General features: G+C 42.8%; 1 protein-coding gene across 8 annotated transcripts in view; it reads left to right on the top strand.

Annotated features, from left to right (window-relative positions):
- PPP2R5E (protein phosphatase 2 regulatory subunit B'epsilon) overlaps positions 1-17,176 on the top strand; it is a 110,064-nt gene that overhangs the window by 41,298 nt on the left and 51,590 nt on the right. The window lies entirely within an intron of this gene.

The raw sequence follows: 17,176 nt of genomic DNA, 5'->3' as shown, positions 1-17,176 counted from the left end.
ATGGACCTGGTTGCTGAGTTGGCATTGGAGTGGCCTACGTTGTTGGTGGGGGACTTCAGTGTTGATTTTGGGAAAGGGTTGTTGGGAGCAACTCAAGAGTTCATAGCGGCCATGATGACTGTGGGCCTATCCCAGTTGGTCTCTGGGCCAACACATGATGCTGGTCACACACTCTATTTGGTCTTTTGTTCTGATAAGGGTGGTGTTCCTGATCAGAGCAAGATGACTCCTGTCATCTCCCCTTTGTCATGGATGGACCACCATCTGGTTAAGGTAGAACTTACAGTCATAATACACCTCTGCAGGGGTGAAAGACCTATTAGATTGGTCCGCCCAAGGAGTTTATTATATCAGATAGGATTCCAAGAAGCCTTGGAGGGTTTAGGGTTGGCTCTGCTAGTGATTCTGTCGATACTGTACTGCAAATATGGAATAATGAACTCACTAGTGCAGTGGACACAATAATTGCTCCTAATTGTCCTCTCCAACCTACTTTAAAGATAGCCCCGTGGTATTCGGATGAAGTACGGCAGTTGAAGCAAAGAGGTAGATCTTGAATGCAAGTGGAGGAAGACTTGGAACGAGTCTGATCAGGCATAACACAGAGCACATTTGAAGATCTATTCTCTGGCAGTGTGGGCAGCAAAGAAGCAGTTCTTTTCTCCTCACATTGCTTCTGAAAATTTACATCTAGCAGAGTTGTCTAGGGTTGTGAGGGGGCTAGTAAGTGCCCCCTCTCCCTTGAATTTAAACTTGGAACCGTCAGTTACTCGCTATGACATTTTAAAAGACTTTTTTGTGGATAAAATCTCTCATATTTGGGCTGAGCTGGATTCACAGTTACTTCAGAGTCTACTGTGGAGGTGTCCATCAACTCCTCTTATGGGTTAGATTGGATCATTTTCAGTTTGTGACTCCTGAGGAAGTGGACAAACTGCTTTGGACTGTGTGTCCAATGGACCGGTTCTCTTGACTCTTGTCCAACTTGGCTTATCTCACATGGTAATTGTATTATCAGAGAGGGTCTGGTAGATATTATAAATGCTTCTCTGAGAGAGGGCAAGGTGCCTCGTTGTCTTAAGGAGGCTGCTATTAGACTACTTTTGAAGAAACCTGCATTGGATCCCTCAGAGTTAGCTAGTTACAGACCTGTTTCTAATCTTCCATGGTTCGGCAAGGTGATTGAGTGGTGGTGGCCTCTCATTTCAGACTGGCTTTCGTGAGGGCTATGGGGTCGAGACTGCCTCGGTCGGCCTGATGGATGATCTTTAATTGGCTGTCAACAGAGAGAGTGTTACTCTGCTGATTTTGGATCTCTCTGCAGCTTTCGATACCATCAACCATGGTATTCTTCTGGACTGCCTGAGGGAGGTGGGATTAAGAACATAGGAAGCTGCCGTATACTGGGTCAGATCATTGGTCTATCTAGCTCAGTATTGTCTACACAGACTGGCAGCGGCTTCTCTGAGGTTGCAGGCAGGAATCTCTCTCAGCCCTATCTTGGAGATGCTAGGGAGGGAACTTGGAACCTAGATGCTCTTCCCAGAGCGGCTCCATCCCCTGAGGGGAATATCTTGCAGTGCTCACACTTCTAGTCTCCCATTCATATGCAGCCAGAGTGGACCCTGCTTAGCTAAGAGGACAAGTCATGCTTGCTACCACAAGACCAGCTCTCCTCTCCAATTGGGTGGCAGTGTTTTACAGTGGTTCCATTCCTACCTCCCTGGTAGATTCCAGAAGTGTTGCTTGGAGACTGTTGTTTTGCAAAGCGAGAACTAAAATATGGAGTTCTACAAGGCTCCACGCTGTCTCCAATGGTCTTTAACATCTACATAAAACTGATGGGAGAGGTCATCAGGAGGTTTGGTACAGGGTGTTAACATTATGGTGATAACACCTAGATCTATTTCTCCATGTCTACCTCATCAGGAAATGACATATCTTCCCTTAATGCCTGCCTGGAGGTGGTAATGGGCTGGATGAGGGATAGAAAAATGAGGTTGTTATCCTCATTTTGCTTGGGCTCAGGGTTTTTAAGAGAATGGCTTCTTTGTCATGAACCCTGCCGCCTGTTATGATCTTCTGGAGAGGTCTGCTTATGGTTGCCGCCAGCTCGTCTGGTGGCGACCTGGGACTGGTCTTACTCTGTGGCTGCCCCAGGTCTATGGAATATGCTTCTTACTGAAATAGGAGCATCTTCTTCTCTGTTTGTTTTCATGAAGACTCTCAAGACTCACCTGTTCTTGCAGGCTTTTAATTAGAATTAATTTTAATAATTGGTTTTAATAACTTTTATGCTATTGTTTTTATTGTGTGTTGTGGATTTTAATCTTTGACTCTTATATTGTTTTTAAATTTTGTACACTGTCTAGAGATCAGGTGGTATATATCAGGCGGTATAAAAATATGATAAATAATGGAGAGGGAAGCTGTAAGTGCAGTTAAGAATAATTTGCTGTAATCATCTCCTTGGGATTGTATTTCTGTAAGAGTGCTAATTTCTCTAAAACACAGATCTAAGACAGGTTCAAAATTAATAAAATAAGACCATAATAAAACGCTATAAAAGTGCACAGAACTGAAACGGCATTTGTCTCCCTTTGGGATGACCTGTATTGTAACCTTGATGTGGGAAGCACATCTCTCTTGGTTCTCCTTGATCTATCAGTGGCCTTTGATACCATCAACCATGCTATCCTTCTGGAGTGCTTAAGTGGGCTGGGCCTTGGCGACACTGTTCTTCAGTGGTTCCAGTCCTATCTCACTGGGCAATTCCAGTCAGTGTCAATTGGGGGTAAGTATTCTCCCTGGCCCCTTTCTTGGGGGGTTCCACAGGGCTCGGTCCTTGCCCCCATTATTTTTAACATCTACGTGAAGCCTCTGGGCCTGGTCATCCATCTGTTTGGGGTAGGTTTTCATCAATATGCTGATGATAAAATAAAAGTAAAGTGTGCTGTCGAGTCGGTGTCAACTCCTGGCGACCACAGAGCCCTGTGGCTGTCTTTGGTAGAATACAGGAGGGGTTTACCATTGCCTCCTCCCGTGCAGTATGAGAGGATGCGTATCAGCATCTTCCTATATCATTGCTGCCTGGATATAGGTGTTTCCCATTGTCTAGGAAACATACCAGCAGGGATTTGAACCAGCAACCTCTGACTTGCTAGGTATCATTTCCCCACTGTGCCATTAGGTGGCACTGAGCTTTATATCTGTACCCCTGGCCAAACAGGTGATATCATCCATGTGCTGGCTCAGTGCCTAGAGGCTGTCAGGACCTGGATGCACCAAAACAAGCTCAGGCTTAATCCCTGCAAGACCGAATTGCTCTAGTTCAGTTTGCGATCTGGCCTGTTGCCATATGTGAGTTTTTTTCTTGATGGGTTTGCATTTCGCTTGGGAGAGAGGGTTCGTGATCTGGGGGTCCTTCTGAACTCGTGGCTCCTGCTTGAACAGCAGGTGGAGGCCGTGGCCAGGAGTGCCTTTGCCCAGCTTCGGCTGGTTCGCCAGTTACAGCCTTTTCTCGACCAGCCGGCCTGGCAACTCATGCCTTTGTTATTTCTCATTTGGATTACTGTAATGTGCCCTACCTAGGGTTGCCTTTGAAAATGATTTGGAAGCTTCACCTAGTCCACAGTGCAAGGGCCCGCCTCCTCTAAGGGGCTTAGACAGATTCATGGTGGATAGGTCTATCAGTGGCTACTAGTCTGGGGGTTGGGGGCCATCTCCAGCCTCAGAGGCACGCTGCCTCTCAATACCAGTTGCAGGGGGGCAACAGCAGGAGAGAGGGCATGCACATACCTCTTGCCTGTGGGCTCCCCAGTGGCATCTGGTGGGCCACTGTGTGAAACAGGATGCTGGACTAGATGGACTTTATGCCTGATCCAGCAGGGCTGTTCTTATGTTCTCATGGGTGGCCGTAGATTTGATAGTGTCACACCTCTTTTATGCTCGCTGCATTGATTGCCTGTTTGCTTCTGGGTCCAATTCAAAGTCCTGGTTCTCACTTACAAAACCTTTATGGGTTTAGCACCTGTATATCTCCAGGATCACCTCTTTCGGCCGGTTGTATCCCGTCCTGTGAAGTCTTCTCAGCTGGCCCCCCTTAGCGTCCCAGGCCCTGGTGTAGTGCGTGGTGCCTGGGCCTGTAGAAAAGCCTACCCTGTGGCCACCCCTCTTCTTTGGAACACTCTTCCCCCTCAGATTTGTTCAGCCCCCTCCCTAGCTGCTTTTAAGGCCCTTCTTAAGACCTACCTGTTTCACTAGATGTTTGCCCTTTAATTTTTTTTTTTAATGTTATTGGTATTGTTGTCCACTGCCTAGAGTCTTTGAGTAGGCGGTATATAGGAAAACTTTAATAAAACAAACAAACAAATAAATAAAAGTGTCATTTAAAGATTGCATTAGATCATACAAAATGCTTTGTGACAGAGAACAACCTTTATAATATATATTTTTATGCAGTTGTCTGATTTTATCTTATAAAGTGGGTTGTGTTCCAGATCATGCCCCAGGAAGACAGGAAGTAGTGTTCAAAGTTGCAGGCAATATCCGGTAGCTAGGTAGGCGGCGCTCAATACTCCAGTTCCATTCCTGTCTCACCTCAGGCAACACGCTTCTTGAGAGAGCTCTGTTTCTACTACCTATTCAGGCTGGTTTTTCTTATTGTTTCTTGCCTTTCTTGCTTTCCTTGTGTGCAAGGGCAGGAGGGGAGTCATTTTTCAGTTACTTTGCCTAAATTCCAAACGTTTTTTCTGTTCTTTAATTCAGCTGTTCGGCTCCATTGTATTCAGTTGTATTACTTTTGTTTACTGGCCTCCCTCCCGATCTACTGATGAATCCCGCTCATGCTGGGGATTTGCTCGAGGGTTCCCTCTCAGGGGGAACCATGTTGGCTCCTAGCAGGGAAAAGAGGGGCTGTGGCTAGGGATTCTTTTTATCAACTGCAATTGATTTGGCAACTCCGCTGCTACTAGAGGAGAATGACCTGAAAATAGTGGTAGACCAGCTGGTAACTTCCAGGTTGGAATACTGCAATGTGTTCTATGTAGGGCTGCCTTTGTACATCATTTGGAAGCATCAGTTAGTTCAGAATGAGGCAGCCAGATTGGTCTCTAGGGTATCCTGGAGAGACCACATTATGCCTGTTCTTAAATAGTTGCATTGGCTGCTGATATGTTTCCAGGCAAAGTACAAAGTGCTGATTATTACCTTTCAAGCCCTGAATCATTTAGGTCTGGTTTACCTGAGAAAGTGCATTTCCCTACAAAATCCCCACCATTCACTGAGATCATCAGGAGGGATCTGTCTTCAGGTGTCACCAGTTCATTTGGTGATGACCTCAGATTGGGCCTCCTCAGTATGTCGCCCCAGGTTGTGGTATGTACTCCCCATGGATATGAGAGGATTATCTTTCTTGGAGGCCTTCAGGGGAGCCTTATCTTTTGGGCCTGGCTTTTAATGATATCTAGTTTTAATTTTAAATTTTATTCTGCTATAAAATATTTTTTTAATTGTTTATGTGTTTTTATTTTAATGTAAACCACCCTGAGATACTTTAGGAAGGGCAGTATATAAATAAAATAAATAAATAATATGAGTAATAAACTAGGCATCAAATGGGTGTGAATTTACTTTGACCATTGTCTCACACTAACACTACAGAACTACCTCTTTATTTTCCATGTAAGTTTTATATAAAAACATTCTAATCTGTACATTCACACAGTGAAAAGGAAAACCAGAGTTCTTAATTACATTTTAAAATGAAGAGCTTCAAATACCTATTACATTTATGACTTTGCTCCTTCTGTCTAGAGCTTACTATGCACATCTTAATGTTGTTCATGTCTTGTCTGTTGTTTCTTAATTGTCTGATTCAGCACTGCCCCTTTGCTTAATATGCAGCAATGTAGATGGAATGGAATTTGGTTACACTCATGAGAGTTACAGATGGGCTGGAGCTGTGCTGTCAAAGAAGGATTATGTTTGGCATGTATGCTCTGAAAGCTCAACTAGAAACAGTAACTTATTATTCTCATGGCAGTCTTCTGTATGATGAAGCCATGTCCTTTCTCTCCACTGTTGCTAGCTGTGTAAAGAACTTTTTAAAAAGGTAATTGGAAACGTGATTACTTGTTTGTGCTAAGATAACATTTGACAGAGGATGTTTGTGTTTATGTGTCTGTGTTAGAATTGATTAGTTTGAAAAAGAGGCTAAAATGGGCTAGAAAATATGGTTTTAGAAGTTGATGTCTTAAGCTTGTGTTAAGGGAGTTTTGTTTTTCTGAACACGTATTGAAACAAAGTTAATAGACTCTGACTGAATAGAGTCGGTTTAAATTGTGTAAACAGGTGTAGCTTTTTCCAATTTCTTTATATGTTTGACCATTACTTTATATATTTGTTTGTGGGCTAGGTGGTATTACTTTGAAATAGGGGAGAGTTTTGTTGTAGTTATTTGTAAGATGTCAATTCTAAAGGTGGGAGGGGGGGAAGGTATCAAAATGATACAAAAAGAATGGTTGAAAAACTAAGGAGGTTGATTTGCTTTGAGCTGTATTTCCTGAAATCTTAGAATGAAAAATACACTGAAATTCATATGTACCCCCAACTTGCCAAATTAATGGAAGAGCACATTTGCATCACCCTGTCCCATCTTAGTTCCCAGTCACACCCTTTTCTAGCTGCCACTGTGATGGTCTTGTCTCCAGAGGAAATGCAAGCTTGCCTAATAGAACCTTCAGAGCAAATGGTCTTCTGCCTAGAGAAAGAAGGAAGGTTGAATTTGTGAAAAAAAAATGTTATTTAAATTCTTCTAAGGAGAGTTTGAGGAGGTAGTAGTAGTAGTAGTAGTTAGTGTCAGTACTAGTATCCCCCATAATCCAGACTTTAAGATTTTTTTAAACCAAACATTCAGAAACCCTCTTGTTACTGTGTGAATAAAAAATGTTGTAAGTAAAATGAATATGGAGGAAGTTGAGGCAGCATATGATAAAGTTCAAAACATTTCAGTTTAATGATTTGTTAATTGAAGAGTTGTATGTCATCCTGTTTGTGTGACAGGTATTTTTTATATTACTCATCATTTTATTTATTTATTTATTTATTTATTTATTTATTTATTTAAAATACCGCCTGATATATAAATCTCTAGGTGGTGTACAAATCCTTTACAGCAATCTCTCTCATGTAATGTATGTATGTATGCATGTATGTACCAATTATTGTAAAAAGTTGGTATGTACCAAATGCTGCATGCATATTTTATAAATTAATCCAAAGTAAGTTCATGGTACACATAATTGTGTGCAAATATACCGCATAGCAATCTAATCTCTATAGGAAGATGATTTTGTCAAATTGCATGTATGTAAGTGCTATGTGCACTTTTAATGAAATGTGTTAGAAATAATAGTGAGGCATTGGAAAGTTTGATGGAAGGAATTCCCAAAGTGGCATTTCTAATGAGACTCTTAAAATGGGTAGGCATTAATCAAGAGAACATAAGGAAAACCTTACTTGATCAAGCCCAATACCTATTGGGCCTTTTGGAAGGGCGGTATAAAAGTTTTAATAATAAATAAATAAATATCTTGTCCAGCACCCTACAGTGGTCTACCAGATGCCACAGGGAAGCCCTCCAACAGAAGATGGGCTTCTACATTGGCTGTGGCCCAGCCTGGTGTCCAGATAATCCTCTCCATGACTTGGAAGTACTTCAGTGCATAAGTGCATTCGGGGCTCTCCTACCCGCTCCTGACTGCATCAATTCAAGTTACATTGAATGGTACTCTGAAGTGTCCCTAACTTTCACAAGTAGCTTTTGAGAAGGAGTGAAGGACTGTAGTAGAAAGGAGGTACTGGAGAAGCTTTGGTGTTCACACAGAACACCATGCATAATCCTCTGAATTCTGATAGTGATGCCTACGGTAGGGTTTTTAAAAAGTTTTCTCAGGATTCAAGTTACTCATTCTTTTTGTCAGTAGCTGATTGCTGGTTATTTAGCCACTGGTCAGAGTTGAAATACTGAATTGCTAGCTTAATTTTGTTTACTTGCCTTTTATAGTTCTTTTCCTTCATATAATTCAACTCAGTTAGACTTGAAAAGTGGGTTGGGGTTTCACAAATAGTATTTTGTTAGAACCAACAAAGGCAAATGCTTTTACCCATTATTAATAGTAAAACTAGTGGGAGGCAGTGTGCTGTCTTTCTCTTGGGAGTATTAACACCATTCCCTCCCACCACCACAGGGAGGCAGCTGATTGCTGGACAGTTGCCCCAGGTAGTGTGGTGGTGGGTTTTTTAAATCTCAAACCGTCACTGGTGTGGGGAAGGCTGAGCAGGTGGGGAGAATTCTGGGAGCATCCACAGGGAGAGCAGGGAGCCAAGCAGGGGAAAGTGTGGGGATGCCTGGGGATTGTAGTTCAGTGTTTCCTCTAAAAAATTTTCATCTGTGTGCAGAATGAGTTTTGTTCTGGGCAGTAGTATCAAGGTAGTGTGTGCGCACATGCATTCAGAGTGGGACCTTCCTGATTCAGCCTGAGCGGGATCTAAAATTAACTGAGTGGACGCTTAAAAAGTGTGAGCGCATACTCACGCCTTAGAGGAAACACTGGTGGCAGTATCAAGGCAGTGTGTGGGCATGTGCATTCAGAGTGGGGCAGTCCTGATTCAACCTGAGCGGGATCTAAAATTAACTGGGACATAGGGACATAGGAAACTGCCATATACTGAGTCAGACCATTGGTCCATCTAGCTCAGTATTGTCTTAACAGACTGGTAGCAGCTTCTCCAATGTTGCAGGCAGGAATCTCTCTCAGCCCTATCTTGGAGAAGCCAGGGAGGGAACTTGAAACCTTCTGCTCTTCCCAGAGCGGCTTCATTCCCTGAGGGAAATATCTTGCAGTGCTCACACATCAAGTCTCCCATTCATATGCAACCAGGGCAGACCCTGCTTAGCTATGGGGACAAGTCATGCTTGCTACCACAAGACCAGCTCTCCTCTCCTAAAATTGAACTTGAAACCTTCTGCTCTTCCCAGAGCGGCTCCATCTCCTGAGGGGAATATCTTACAGTGCTCACACTTCTAGTCTCCCATTCAAATGCAACCAGGGTAGACCCTGCTTAGCTAAGGAGACAATTCATGCTTGCTACCACAAGACCAGCTCTCCTCTCCACAAAACTGATCCCATTAAACACAACTGACTTGTGAGCCTACAAGAAACCATGTTTTCTGCCAAGATCACTCCCAATTCTGCCACTGAGAAATTTACTTAACCTGTACAGGTGAAACTCGGGAAATTAGAATATAGTGCAAAAGTCCATTAATTTCAGTAATGCAAATTAAAAGGTGAAACTGATATATGAGACAGACGCATTACATGCAAAGCGAGATAAGTCAAGCCTTAATTTGTTATAATTGTGATGATCATGGCATACAGCTCATGAAAACCCCAAATCCACAATCCCAGAAAATTAGAATATTACATGGAACCAAGAAGACAAGGATTGTAGAATAGAACAATATCGGACCTCTGAAAAGTATACAGTGTACTGTGCTTGATTGGCCAGCAAAGTCGCCTGACCTGACCCCATAGAGAATCTATGGGGCATTGCCAAGAGAAGGATGAGAGACATGAGACCAAACAATGCAGAAGAGCTGAAGGCCGCTAATGAAGCATCCTGGTCTTCCATAATACCTCATCAGTGCCACAGGCTGATAGCATCCATGCCACGCCGCATTGAGGCAGTAATTGCTGCAAAAGGGGCTCAAACCAAGTACTGAATACATATGCATGCTTATACTTTTCAGAGGTCCGATATTGTTCTGTTCTACAATCCTTGTCTTCTTGGTTCCATGTAATATTCTAATTTTCTGGGATTGTGGGTTTGGGGTTTTCATGAGCTGTACGCCATGATCATCACAATTATAACAAATTAAGGCTTGACTTATCTCGCTTTGCATGTAATGCGTCTGTCTCATATATCAGTTTCACCTTTTAATTTGCATTACTGAAATTAATGGACTTTTGCACGATATTCTAATTTTCCGAGTTTCACCTGTATATCAATGTATGTCTGTGTTTCTAGCACACAGGTTTGCAAAGAACACAGAGCTGAAAAGGTCTGGGAGGAGAGGGCAAGGAACAACAGAGGCAGCACTGAATTTTGCACAAGAGGACAATCTCGGTGCCACGTTCCACTTGTGGAAATAAGGCAACTGCTAGCCAACAACATGCACCTTTAAAGGGGAGAGTGTTCAGAGACAAGAAAAAAAAAGGACATCCTTAGGTTATTAAAAATAGCTACAGTTCAAGAGGTTGCTCTTTGAAATAAAAGCTGTTTCCTCATATTATAGGTTTTTTTAAAGTTCTTTTAAAAACCTGTGCACTGGGGACAAAAAAATGCACTCTTTGCATCTTTCATAGGACACTGCCTTATACCGAGTCAGACCATGGGTCCATCTAGCTCAGTATTGTCTACCCAGACTGGCAGTGGCTTCTCCAAGGTTGCAGGCAGGAATCTCTCTCAGCCCTATCTTGGAGATGCTGCCAGGGAGGGAACTTGGAACCTTTTGCATGCAAGCAGGCAGGTGCTCTTCCCAGAGCGGCCCCATTCCGAGGGGCATATCTTTCAGTGCTCACATATGTAGTCTCCCATTCAAATGCAAACCAGGGTGGAGCCTGCTGAGCAAAGGGGGCCATTCATGCTTGCTACCACTAGAGCAGCTCTCCTCCCTTTCCTTTGGGCACCAAGATGCTGCTGCTGCTCACTGCATGGAGTGAGCAGCAGCAACTGCGTGGAGAACAAATATTTTTTGAGCATGCACACATGTGCATGCCTTAGAGGGAACACTGCTGTAGTTCCTTCCAGAGCTTCTCCCATGGGAGGGGGAATGGCACTATCAGGGGTAGCGGAAAAATGGCGCTATCCTTCCTCCTGTGCTGGAGGGAGCGAATGACGCTATCATGGCTTCTGATAGTTCCAATAGCCCAGTTCTAGTATTTATCTGTGCTTTTAATTTTGTTTTTACTGATGGTAGCTTGTTTTTATTCACTGCTGTCTAAGGAGTTTTACTTTTAAAAGGTAGCATTATACATTATATTAAATATTGTTTGATCATTGCCTAATACATACATATGGATTATAAAGGAGCTTTTGTTCCTGATACACAATTCCTCATGGGCTCACAAAAGAATTACCATGTTCTTTGAATAGCACCCATAGAGTATATTTGGTGAAATATCACACATTGCCTTCTAAATGATGACATTTTTGGAAGCTCATTTAAAATGTTTAGATCTGAGCTCATTTAAAGCAGAAAAAAGGGTTGGATCCTTAAGGAGTGCAAGCAGAAGAAAACTTGGAAACTTCCCTGCCCCTTCCTCCACATAGCAGCCTCCTGCACCACCTGAATATCCATTCCTGAAGGTTGGGGCACCCTCCAGAACAGGATGGTATAGGATGTGGAAGACTTCAGGGGGGAGGGTTTTTGTTATTTTTAAAAAAGAAAATAGGAACACACAAAGCTATTTTATATCGTCAGACCATTGGTCCATCGAGATTGATATTGTTTGTACTGACTGACAGCGGCTCTCCAAGATTTCAGGCAGGTACCCTAACCAAATACTCTACCTCTGAGCTACTTTACATGACTGGAAATGCCATGTGCACAAGAGCCACGTAGGATTTGATTCGGAATCAAATATTTCTAATTTCCACACTAAAATAACATTTCTAGTCATCCAGGTGGACCTAGTACTAGGTATTTTTCACTCCTAGCTTCTGTACTCATAAGAGATTGTCTGTGCCCAGTGAATTGTAGTTTCAGTTATTCACATTCCAGTGCTGTTTCTCCAAAATAGTGAGAGATTTCTTCAACTGCTGGAAGGGGCCATTGACAAGTAGGGAGCAGGCTCTTTAAAAAGGAGGAGCTAGTTTGCACATGAGCAGACACCATGTGCATGCTGGCACTGTACGCGGGTTCTCGGGAGGAGTGCAGCTGTAACAGGAAGCTGCATGGTGCAGCGGAGAGAAGGACCTGATCTCCCCCTTTTTAAAGATCCTGCTCGCTGTGCCCCTCCCCCCCGTGGCGCCAAATTGGTTTGGCGGTGAACCTGTGCATGAACCCCACATCACTATTGGCAAGCTACTATGCCATGAAGTAAGACAGTTGTGGGACTTGCATTCCAATCACTGCTAATTAAAGGGTGTGTATTTGCACAGCCAAGAGAGGAGGAAGTCATCAATTTAATTAATGCAACAGAAATCCTCTTTAAAATGTTTCCTTGGCACCATAAAATAGAAAACACCTTTTTAAAAGTATCTTGGCTGAGAGAGAGGTTTTCTCCTTATTGTGAAAACCCAAATACACACATCTGTCTATCTTCCTTATGGGAATGAGCATGAGGGTATACGCTTCTGGCAGAAACACCTTTGACTAGCTCTTCACCTGTCTTTATGCAGCACAAAATGATGTTACAAAACAAATGGGTGTACATTGGCTCATTAGCTTTACAGTGCTTTTTGTCAGATTTTCTCTGGTTTATGTGCAAGAAAATGCAGCTCTTCCCTAGATGCTATGCACTCCATCATAAATTATTTATTTGAAGATGCTGCCTAATAATCAAGAGTTGAGATGTTTGTGTGGTTAGGCACTTTGCTACATCTCTGATTGTGGGTTTGAGTCCAGTATTTGTAAATTGATATGACTCGTTGCATTGGGAACATTTTAAAGATAGTCACATGTGACCCAGTCATATCAGCCTTGTGTATCAACCACACAAGCCATACATGACACAAGCCATACATAAACTACTAGGTGTGCAATTATCAACCTAGGAGCATTTGGACCAATAAATGGAAGTGGTATATTTCTTCTAGTGTTCTCTATAGTGTTGAGGAACTAAAAGCAGAATTCTTGCGTTTGAATAAACTTCTTTTAATTGACACTTTGGCACCTAGTCAGAGGAGTTGTATGCAGTGATAAGGTCTGAGGAAGGAACTGGCTAGCCTGGGTGGGTGTGGAGTGAGGCAGGGAGCAGTAGGATGTTAGACCAAAGAAACAGGTTTGACCTGCTTGGATCTTTTAGATGTTTGGGTGACAACTGTAGGTTTTCCGTATCCTTCTTCTAGCCAGAGATTGCTTATGGCCCTATCTAAGTTCTAAAAGGAATTTCAGGTTTGATGAGCTTAAGTGTAGTTTATGTATTTAAATAATTTTAATTTACATCCTAATGTTTTAGGATTCTGCTACTACTTTATGCCTTTAAAACAGGGGTGGGGAACCTTGGCCCTCCAGCTGTTGTTGAACTACAACTCCCATCATCCCCAGCCACAATTATTAAACAGCCCTACCCCTGCTTTAAAATAATGTTCCATAATATTTAGTTTGTATTTCAAGTACACTTCAGGAAAGTAGCTATTGAGTGTCTTACTTGCATTATCTGGGTTCACTTGGATTATCCATTTGTCCTCTAGCTTATCTTCCCTGGCTATAATTTGTCGTTCCACTCTTAGTAGGGTTGCCAACATTGTGATGGCCAAAAACGAGACAGAAGTCGAGGGGACGGGGAGTCTTGGGGGTGGGACTTGGTCCCAGGTGGCAAGGGAGCATACTTACCGGCGGTGGTCCCACTTTATTACTTAAAACAAAACTTTTAAAGATGCTGCTGTGCAGCAGCAGGGAATGGATGGCGGCAAGAGCTCTGTGCCCACATGTCAAACCATGAATGCTGGTAGGTCGTGGCAGGCAGCCGAGAGCGCTAGGAGCAGGGAGCAGGCAGACTCAGCGTGGTGAAGGAGCTCCTCCCTCCCTCGGCCTGGCCTTCCTCTCAAATGAGGTAGAGCGGGCCCATTTCAGGCCACACATGTTCATGCACAGAAGCCTGAAATCGGTCGCTCTGCCTCATTTGGGAGAAAGGCCAGGCCAAGGGAGGGAGGAGCTCCTTCACCACGCTGAGTCTGTTGTTGAACTACAACTCCCATCATCCCCAGCCACAATTATTAAACAGGCCCTGCTCCTAGTGTGCTTGGCTGCCTGCTGTGACCCACCTGCTGTCATGATTTGACAGGTTGGAGCACAGTGGAGCTCTTGCCGCCATCCATCACCACTTCTGCACAAGGGCATCTTTAAAAGTTTTTTTAAAAGAAAAAAAAAGCGGGAGAAATGGAGTCCCAAATGGGATGAGAATTTCTCCCCAGGAAAGAGGGACACCATGCACAATGCGGTACAGTTGGCAACCCTAACACTTAGAGAAGTATCCTGTCTTTGCTGTTAGTCTCAAAGAAAATATATTAGTTCTTCCTAACCATTGAAAGGAAATACTGCTTTAGCCACTAGTTTACTTAAATTATATGCTGGTATTTAAATTGTTTCCTTGTCCTTAAGCAGTGCTCAAAAATAGATTTCATTAAGAGCAGATTTCAAATTCAAATGGACTCTCTGCACTTGGGTGATAGCTGAGTAGTTTATTTTACAGTAGATAATTATTAATGTGTATGTGTGAGTTCCTTGATTCTTTCACACTCATGGTAATGATTTGGCTCGTGTTTTTATTGCCTGATTATCTTGGACTTGGGCCATCTGTATATGAATGTGGGAAACTGATTTAGTCTTGCCATAGGTCTGCCTTTATTAGGACTGACTTGAGAAGATTTTTGCAACAGGATAAAACTCTAGCCGAAGGGCATATTAGTCTAATTAGAGAATACTGAAGTTTAAAGGGATGGGAACATAGCTCAGTGATGGAGTGCCTGCTTTGCATGCAGAAGGTCCCAGGTTCAATTGCTGACATCTCCAAGTAGAGCTGGGAAAAACTCATGCGGTGTGCCTGAAATCTTGGAGAGCTGCTGCCAATCAGTGTAGACAGTACTGAACTAGATGGATGCTTGGTCTGACTCCATATGAGGCAGCTTGCTATGTTCCTAATAACTGTGATTACCAGGGGCTCACAGATTATGGCTTACTAAAGACCTTTTTTTGCTGTGATGTACAGTCTTGCAATCTATAACAAATTTATAAACATTTTAAAATGAAGTTATAGGCGCATTAATCATTTTGTCTAGATTCATGAATTCATCATTATTTTACTTTTAATCTGTCATTTTCCATGGTAAAGGGAGGTCATCCTCAATGTGGCAGGTTTATAAGCATCTGCATGCTCCGAGACAGGGCCAATCAAAATTCAGGCAGGCTAGTTCCAAGTAAGGAATCTGTCAACCAATCCCCAGTTCCGGTCCTGTCTTGCTCTAGACAGCTCTTGGCTTGAGCTCCTCAGATTTACTATTATATTTTATTTACTCTTATATCTCTCCCTTCCTTCTTTTATTTCTTTTCTGCTGTGTGCAAGGGTGAGAAGGGAGTCATGTTTTTTTCTTGGCTAAAAGTACAAATTGATCCTTTTAAGTTGAAATTTGGTAAATCGGTCCCATCTTCTCTAGCTCACTTGTGCTCTTCCTGTGGGCAGTGTGGATTTGGTGAGTGACAGTTATAAGGTGCTGCTACTGATTGCTTGTCAGACCTCTCTTTCTGGGAGATTCGCCCTTTCTTGGGACAGTGCCACAGGTGGGGTTGGGCCCAGTGGGCCACCCAGAATGAGCAAAAGCAAACAGCGCCCACCAACTCTGCTTGCCTGCCTGCATCCTCTTTCTGGGCAGTGTGATGAGGATGATTGGGATTGCTGGGTCAGATCTTCACACTACTGTGCTGCCCATTAGAAGAGGGTGTTGAGCAAAGAATGAGGCACTTCCTCCTTTTGCAACCAATCACCTCTGCACGCACGCACGCTCTCTCTCGCTTTCTCTGCTGTGGAAAGGAAGGATTGGTACCAGCAAGCATGTGTTGCAGAACTCTTTAAAATACTCCAGTTTTGAGGCTTTTCCCTCCTGTCTTGGCCTCTGCTGGTGGTGCTATTGCTCTGATAAGGCAGGGTGCAACTTCTTTCCCTTCCTCCCAATGCAAAGGCACTGGCTGCAAATAACTCTACGACAGCAGGAGGTAGAGACTAACAGCCTGATCCTTTGCAGAATTAGGCATGCCTAAGCCCATTGAAATAAATTAGCTTTAAGCATGCTGAACTCTGGAAGTAATGTTGTAATTTATACTGTAATAAACGTCTATACCTGTTTAGACTTATAAAATGACATATTTATAGAAGCTTGTCCGCCACACATTTTATTCATAACATTGTTTATAGAGAACATTTTGACTTGCCAGTAGACACACAAATATTATAGTAGGTAGGGGCCTTGTTTATGGGAAGAGCCAGTGTGGTATAGTGGCTAAAATGTTGGACTAGGACTCGAGACTTGAGCTCAAATCCCTGTTCAGTTATGAAACTCACTGGGTGACTTTGGGCCAGTCACTTCTCACTCAGCCTAACCTATCTCACAGGGTTGTTGTGAGGATAAACATAGCCATATACACTGCTGTGGGCTCCTTGGAGGAAGAGTGGAATATAAATGTAAATAAATAAGTAAATCAGATTGTACTGATAAGCTTTTTTCTGCCAAATAAAATCTAACTGTTGAAGCATCGGTAATCCTATCATGCCATTTCTGCATGCTGTAAAGATTGACTATTTCTTCATAACTATGATAATGGTTTCCTATGGAAGAAGACAATTTGGCAGCTGAAGTTCAACAATGGGCTGCACAGGGAACATTGTCCATCTTTTGTGCTAGTAGTAGTAAATTTTATGGTCCTTAGACCAGCGTAACATGTAAAGTAATACAATTATAATTTACAAAATATTCAGATTGCTAATACAAGCTGTATGAAGTTTGGATGCAACAAAACAGAACTTGGCCACGTTTATAGAAGTAACAAGTTTAAAATTTGACAATAAAACATCTAAGTAAAATTGATCTGTATGACCAGGATAGTTCTTTAAGAGAGGAGCAATAAACTTACTACGAGCATCCCTATAAAATTGACAGTTCAGAATAACATGAAGAACTAACTCTATATCCCCTGAGCCACAAGGGCAATGACACAGTGCATATGGGACTTGTTTATATTTCCCGTCTAGGAGTGCGGAGGGAAGGGCATTCAAATGAGCAAGGGTCAATGCTCTCCTAAACTTTGGTAAAAACATGTGATCTAAGTATTCAGCCGGTTTGTGGCTGAAATTTTGAGAACCTATGTAAATTCCCCTTTGTAGTCGAGCACACTCCT

The sequence above is a fragment of the Hemicordylus capensis genome, chromosome 1 (assembly GCF_027244095.1).
Source record: "Hemicordylus capensis ecotype Gifberg chromosome 1, rHemCap1.1.pri, whole genome shotgun sequence".
In the NCBI taxonomy this organism is placed as follows: domain Eukaryota; kingdom Metazoa; phylum Chordata; class Lepidosauria; order Squamata; family Cordylidae; genus Hemicordylus; species Hemicordylus capensis.
Note: the sequence above shows the minus strand (reverse complement) of the source record. Positions and strands in the feature narration are given on the sequence as shown.